This window comes from Triturus cristatus, chromosome 6 (genome assembly GCF_964204655.1).
Source record: "Triturus cristatus chromosome 6, aTriCri1.1, whole genome shotgun sequence".
Lineage (NCBI taxonomy): Eukaryota > Metazoa > Chordata > Amphibia > Caudata > Salamandridae > Triturus > Triturus cristatus.
In genome coordinates, this window is record NC_140589.1 from 745,433,488 (window position 1) to 745,440,520 (window position 7,033).

General features: G+C 43.1%; 1 long non-coding RNA gene across 2 annotated transcripts in view; it reads left to right on the forward strand.

The window, feature by feature from the left end:
• Nucleotides 1-6,784, forward strand: part of LOC146817810 (uncharacterized) — a 53,509-nt gene extending 46,725 nt beyond the window's left edge. The window contains exons 2-3 of one of the 2 annotated variants that reach the window (XR_014963023.1): nucleotides 3,324-3,436; nucleotides 6,525-6,784. This is a non-coding gene — a long non-coding RNA (uncharacterized LOC146817810). Of the gene's footprint in view, nucleotides 1-2,994; nucleotides 3,437-6,524 lie in introns of those variants that run through there. The other variant, XR_014963022.1, reaches the window with a different exon arrangement.
• Nucleotides 6,785-7,033: the final 249 nt, after the last annotated feature.

Consider the following 7,033-nt stretch of genomic DNA (forward strand, 5'->3'; position numbering starts at 1 on the left):
TTATATCGAGCACTATGGCGATTCCCAGCGCTGTCTTTTAATTCTGCCACCTTCGAGAGTTTCAGCTAGGCATTGGAAGATTTAATCCGTAGCCAAAGATCAGCTTGCTGGCACCAGGTAACAGAGATAAAAAATCATAATTCTGTTGCAAAGCAAATTTGGGTCTGTAATGCCTTTGGAGTTACGTTTGTCCACTTTGTGATTTTTGCGACACAGGACTTTAGTTCTACAGAGAATTAATAGGCAGATCTGACTTTAAATGGCTCCGGTATGTTTCTTTCCGTATATTGCACAACTTACTTTTAGTCCCTAGCTAGGACATTGTATAGTCGATGAATATCAATTATCAGGGTTGTCACCTTTCCCACAGAAAAATACAGGCGATCTCGTCATGTTTTAAGAGTCTGCTATGATTCTTGAGTAGAACTTTATATGAACTCGCTTGCATTAATTGTTTTCACAGCCTTTCTTGACTTTAATTGTAGTTTTGGTGTTATTAATGATGTTGTAGAACACATTTAAAATTGTTTTCTTCTTCACATAATTTAATGTTTAATGTATGTACTGGTAAGGGAAAAATACGGACATTACATGATTTTCCTAACTTTTGTACCGCAGGGTTATACTACCGGATATGCGGTACAAGACTGGCCAGATGGCAACCCTAGCAATAATCGTAAAACTTACTAATATACATTACTCTACTAGAATTCTAGGTAGCTATTATTTTTGCACACTATCCTTACACTTTCTTTAAGTTCTTTATTCCTCCTACCACCGCAAGCATGGTCACATAAATGACTACCATTATTGCATGATTTAAAGTCTGAGTCATGTATACTGGGCCTGAAACCCTTACCTGCATTTTACACGAGGTTATTTGCAGCAGGCTCATTAACCCGTTGAGTCCCCAAACACACAATTTCTAACATTATATAAAATTAAACCTGTACAGCGGGGATAACTCGTGGGTTCAGCGCTACAGATTTAGGAGCAGTCTGAATTCTTGTGTGGTGAACTCAGCCTTTCGTCTTTCCAATATTACTTTAAAGCACTACTCTACTCCACTCTACACCCCTCCACGTCACTCCATACCACACAATTCTACTCAGTGCTGCTCTACTCCACCCCACTACACTTTACTCTACACCACTCCGCACAATGCTACTCTATGCCATGCTACTCAAAGCCACTCTACTTTACGTCACTCTATAGCACTCTACTCTGCGCCATTCTACCGTATGCCACTCCACACTGCCACTCTACTCCACCCCACTCTACTATGTGCCACTGCACATAATGCCATTCTACAGAATTCTGTGCCGTACCACTCGGCTACCATTTTTGTCACACCACTCTACCCGGTGCCACTCTACTCTACGCCTCTCTACTCTATGCCACTCCACACAATGCCACTCTATGCCGTTCCACACAATGCCACTCCATGCCATGCTACTCAATGTCACTCTACTTTATGTCACTCTATAGCACTCTATGCCATTCTACCATATGCCACTCCACACTGCCACTCTACTATGTGACACTGCACATAATGCCACTCTACAGCACTCTATGCCGCACCACTCTGCTACCCTTTTCGTCACAAAACTCTACCAGGTGCCACTCTACTCTATGCCACATCACTCTACTCTGTGCCACACTATGCCACTCTATCCCACTCCAATCTGCGGCACTATGCCACTCCACTCTGTCCCGCTCCACTCTGCTGCAATTTATGCTATTCCACTCTAGATTACTCCAATCCACTGCACGCCACTACATTCTATGCCACTCTATTATACGTCACTCTACTTTACACAACACAGTACCTGTCCACTCAACAGCACTCACTGTAAGCCACTCTACTCTATGCAACTCCACTGTCTGACTCTCTTCCACACCTCTCTACTCCTCCCCACTCTATGCCATGCTATTCTGCTCCACACCACTTAATGACTCTCCACGCCACTCCACATAATGCCACTCTACTATACTCTTTCCCAGTCTACGCCATGGCAATCCACGCTATGCCAGTCCATGCTACTGCACTCACCACTTTTTCCAGCTCCACCATGAGCCACTCTCTAGTACTCTACCCTATCCCCCTCCACTCTACGCCTCTCTACTCTACGCCAACCACTAGAGTTTAGCCATGCAGAACAGCATCCATGATGTGGCCATCTCAATATCGCTTTTAGAAGCAAATACTATCTGTATGCCCTCTGACAGCTGTGCCCATTTCTCTGAAGCCTCTACCTGCACAGAGCCTTCGGCCGCTGCTTCTCAGCAGTGATTCATGGTGGTTTAGAGTTCAAGATTCCCATATCCATGTAGGAGTATAGCATCCTTTGTAATATTCTTGTATATTATTATTTTTTTGCATTGAAAAACTTGTAGTTCAGATTCCGTTATGGGATAAACAGGACTACAAATATAGAATGGAAAGCAGAATCTTGGATTGGATGGGCTACTCTGACCTGAACCTGGTAAGGAGGGTATGCACAGAGGCCTGCTGGGGTGTTTGGAAGCATGAGTGGGGTCAACCACAAGGGAGGGGGTTGGTTATACAGGAATACTGCGCTCCAAGATGCAGAAAACTCCAGTGATACATATACTCAGCAATACCAGAGGAGCATCAAGGGGTGAATGAAGAAGATTGGAGCCTGCGGCCAGACTTGCAGTAAACTGGACTGGGACTGAGAGCACAAGAAATGTATTAATACAAGCAAAAGTGAGAAACTTACAAGGTGAGAATGACTACTTAAAAGGTAAGTGAGACTTATCATTGAAAACCAGGCCACATAAACTTCTACACTTAATTCTCTGACACTTTGTTTTCCACCTCTCACTTGCATAGCTCAAAAGTAGGTTTGCGTTCACCAATGTGATGTCTTTAAAAACTTTACTGAGTGGTAGCACAGTTAGGAGGCATATATGGAAATTAGTTGGTTGTTTATCATTTGTATAGAGCACTCTTTTTGACGTATTCAAGGATACAAATGCATTATTCTCTAAAATATATAGTGGCTCGTTTATAGTATATAAGTGACTTGCCTTATTTTCCACTCTTATCATATTTGTTCTCTTAGACTCTGATAGCATTCCTGTAATACTCATAGTTTATGTTTGAGAAACAATGATTCCTGAAAAAGGAAACTGATTAATGGAATGATTATTGCTAATATGTATTTTTGGTGCTAACCATCTGATTTTGTTCACATGCTCTGTATATATGTCAAATCGCCATCCACAACCACTGCTTTTATTATTTTACAGTATGTATACATAATGACGTGTATGATAATACTATGTGTTACATGTAGACTGATCTGCAGCACCGGCTGAAGTATTCTGATGGGCACTCCTAAGTACCAAATGCCCAAGTCTTGGAGAGCATTGCACAAGGATCAACTAGTAACAATCATTCAGGTGAAAGGTATTGTACTGTTTGCATAAAAATAGTAATATATGTGGAATGTTTGTTTTGAGCCTTAAAACCGCTTGGCATATGTTACCCCCTCTTCCCTCCCCCTCCCCCCCCTCCCGCCGGCAAATCACATTGGAAAAGGATTCCATCATTGCCGTTTTGTATTCTCATTCATTCTTTCACTCTCTCACTCTCAAGTTCGTCCCGCCCGTTGCCCAAACCTTGTTTACTGTATTCTTCTACAAACTCGCTTTCTGTTAACAGGCCCTTAAATCTTTTTCTCATCTTGTCACATTTGCTGTGTAGTCTACAGAGGTCAAATGCCAGGCTGTGTCTTCCATGGGAGCTTAGTGTTTATTTTTTTCTCTCCAACTTCAAAGTGCCAGGATTTTTGTGACCATCATCCTGGCTTTAGCCAACTCGGGTTTGTTTGAGGAAGGCAGTGTGATGTTTTAATTATTTTAATACAAGAACATTTGAATGTCTGTAAATGAACTGGGCTGACGATCAAATCAACACATTGGGTGATATTTCCACACATTGTTTGTGCGCTGTATACTTTTATCAGTAAAACTGTATGTGAGTGCAAATGTAATGGTCATTTCAATTGAAAATGTGTTGTCTGTAATAGCAGTATGCTACCATACAATGCATACTCCATGTTACCCCGCACCACTCTACTCTGCACCACTCCATGGCACTGCACTCTACTCTACACTACTTCACACTATGCTACTCCACTCCACACTGCATCACTGCACTCTTCTCTGCACTTCTCCTTCCTACTCTATGCCAATGCACTCTACTACGCAGCACTGCACATTTTGCCACTGCACTCCACACATTACTTCACTGTATGCCACCCGACTCGGCAACTCTGCGCTCTATACCACTGCACTCTATGCCAATGCACTCTAAACCACTTTACTTTAAACCAATGCACTCTACGCCAATCTACTCTGCACCAAATCACTCTACGCCACTCTATTCTACTCTGCGTCACTGCACTCTATTCGACTCTGCACAACTGTACTGTACGCCACTGCTCTCTGTGCCAATGCACGCCACTCCACTATACACCACTGCACTAAATGACAGTATGCTCTGCAACCAACACTGCACTCTCGTCCACTCTCGTCCAATCTACTTAATGCTACTCGACTGCACTCTACTCCAATCCACACTAATCTACACCACTTCACTCTACTCTGAAACAATCTACTCTGCCACTGCTATCTACGCCACTCTATTCCACTCTTCGCCACTCTATTCCACTCTTCGCCACTCTATTCCACTCTTCGCCACTCTATTCCACTCTTCGCCACACTATTCCACTCTTCGCCACTCCATTCCACTCTTCGCCACTCCATTCCACTTTACTCAAAACCAATTCACTCTACCCACTGTACTCTGCCACTGCACTCTATGCTGCGCCACTCTACTCTAAACTACTGCACTCTACGCCAATTCACTCTACACCACTTTACTCAAAATCAATGCACCCTAATCCACAGTACCTATGCCAACTACGTTGCACCACTGCACTTTATGTCACTGCACTCTGCATGACTGCACTCTACACCACTGCATTGTGCGCCACCATACTGCACTCTACTTCACTGCAGTCTACGCTATGTCACTGTACTCTAAACCACTGCACTCTTTGCCACTGCATTCTACATCACTTTACTCAGTCAGTGCTCCTTACACCACTGCATCTGCACCAACGTTTTTGCAACACTGCACCATTGCACTTTACGCCACTATACTCTACCAGTGGCGTAACAAAAGTTAAGGGGGGCTACAAGGCACTTGGAGGTCCCCCCCGCTCCAGATTTTATCCAGAGCTCTCAGGTCTGAGTACTGTGCTGAGGGGGCCCCTGCAGCTCGGCGGCCTGTGTGACGCCACTCAACATTCTACTCTATGCCACCCTATTCTACTCTGCACCACTGTACCCTGTCACTGCTCTCTGCACCACTCAAAGATCTTGCACTCGATGACCCTGTACTCTGACACTTGATTCTGCATGACTGCACTCTACGCCATTGCACTGCTCTGCACCACACAACTTTATGCCACTTCAATCTACGCCACTCAACTCTGAGTCACTCCACTCTATGCCATTGCACTCTACGCCACTGCAATCTACTCTGCACCGCTCTACTCTATGCCACTGCTCTCTACACTACTCTACTCCAATGCACTTGACACCAATGCACTCTACACAACTTAACTCAAAATCAATGCACTCTACGCCAGTCTACTCTGCACCACTGTATTTTACGCCACTTCACTCTATGCTACTCTCTTACACTCCACTCTATGATGCTCTACCTCATTAAACTCTGCTCCACTGACACGCTACACTCTATGCCACTCGACAGCACTCTACTCTGTGTCTATGACCATCTACTCCACTCTGACAATCTAGCCTGCTGTACGCCACTCTACTCCACTCTGTCCAATACACTCTACGCCGATCCACTCTGCTCTACATCACCCTACGACCCTCTATGCCACTCCACTCTGCGACACACCACTCAGCTCTGACAGTGTGCTCAACTCTACGCCCTTCCACTCTACGACACTCCACAACACTGTACCCTACTTCACTCCTCTCCATGACACTTAACTATACTGTACGCCTCTCCATAACACTCCACTCTACTCTACTGCACTTTACGACACTCCATTCCCATCCACTCACCGTGACTAACTTTTAGCCATGCTGAACAGCAGCCACTCTGGTGTACAACATTGCTAAAACATATTGGTAAAGTCAATAGCTCTTGCATAGGAGAGACCGACTGGCTTTGCCAATGCTTGTCTAGCAACTGCTAAATTCTGGCCCATAACTCTTCTAGTTCAGAGGGAGATATTTTCTTTTGTTACATATAAATGACTTAATTGTGCATGTGCTTCTTTTTGCACCTATAGTTCACTTATGAACCCATATACCTATAACACCATATCACGATGGCTGTAAATACATTTGTTGATTTATTTATTTTTTTACTTTTTATTATATATTTTTTTAAGGTAGGCCAGTCTAAGAGAAGCAAGGTACTAATCTATGCGTTTGTTATACATTTTTAGAGTTTACGAAACCTGTGTAAAAGGCCCAACAGCTGGCAATCTCCAAACAACAGATCTATGAAGAAAAAACTTGCCATAAAAATGCTATCGGAGGAGAACTAAAGAAAATGCAGAATCTGAAAACTTACAACAATATTGCTTGTTTTCACTGACTACTTTTATTTTTGTATATCTTTAATATTGTCTTGTCTGGTATCCTGGGTTCCTGTGGGGTGAAGTATGTGTTTTTTTAAAAAATAAAATTAAATGTCAATATGTCATTCAAGTCCATTTTATTCCAATCAGCAGGTCACTAAGTTGAAAAAAAAATAGTACAATAAAGTGTACCTCAAATTCATGACCCTATTGGTATGGGTGAACTTCACAAGATGCAATGCAGCTTTTAAACACAAATTATATGACATTTTGCTGGCTTCTACTTTTCACACCTGTTCATATCACTGTCCACCTTTTACTGTGAAGATACACAAAATTATATGCCAGAAAAAAGCATAGGTAGGTCTGATTAC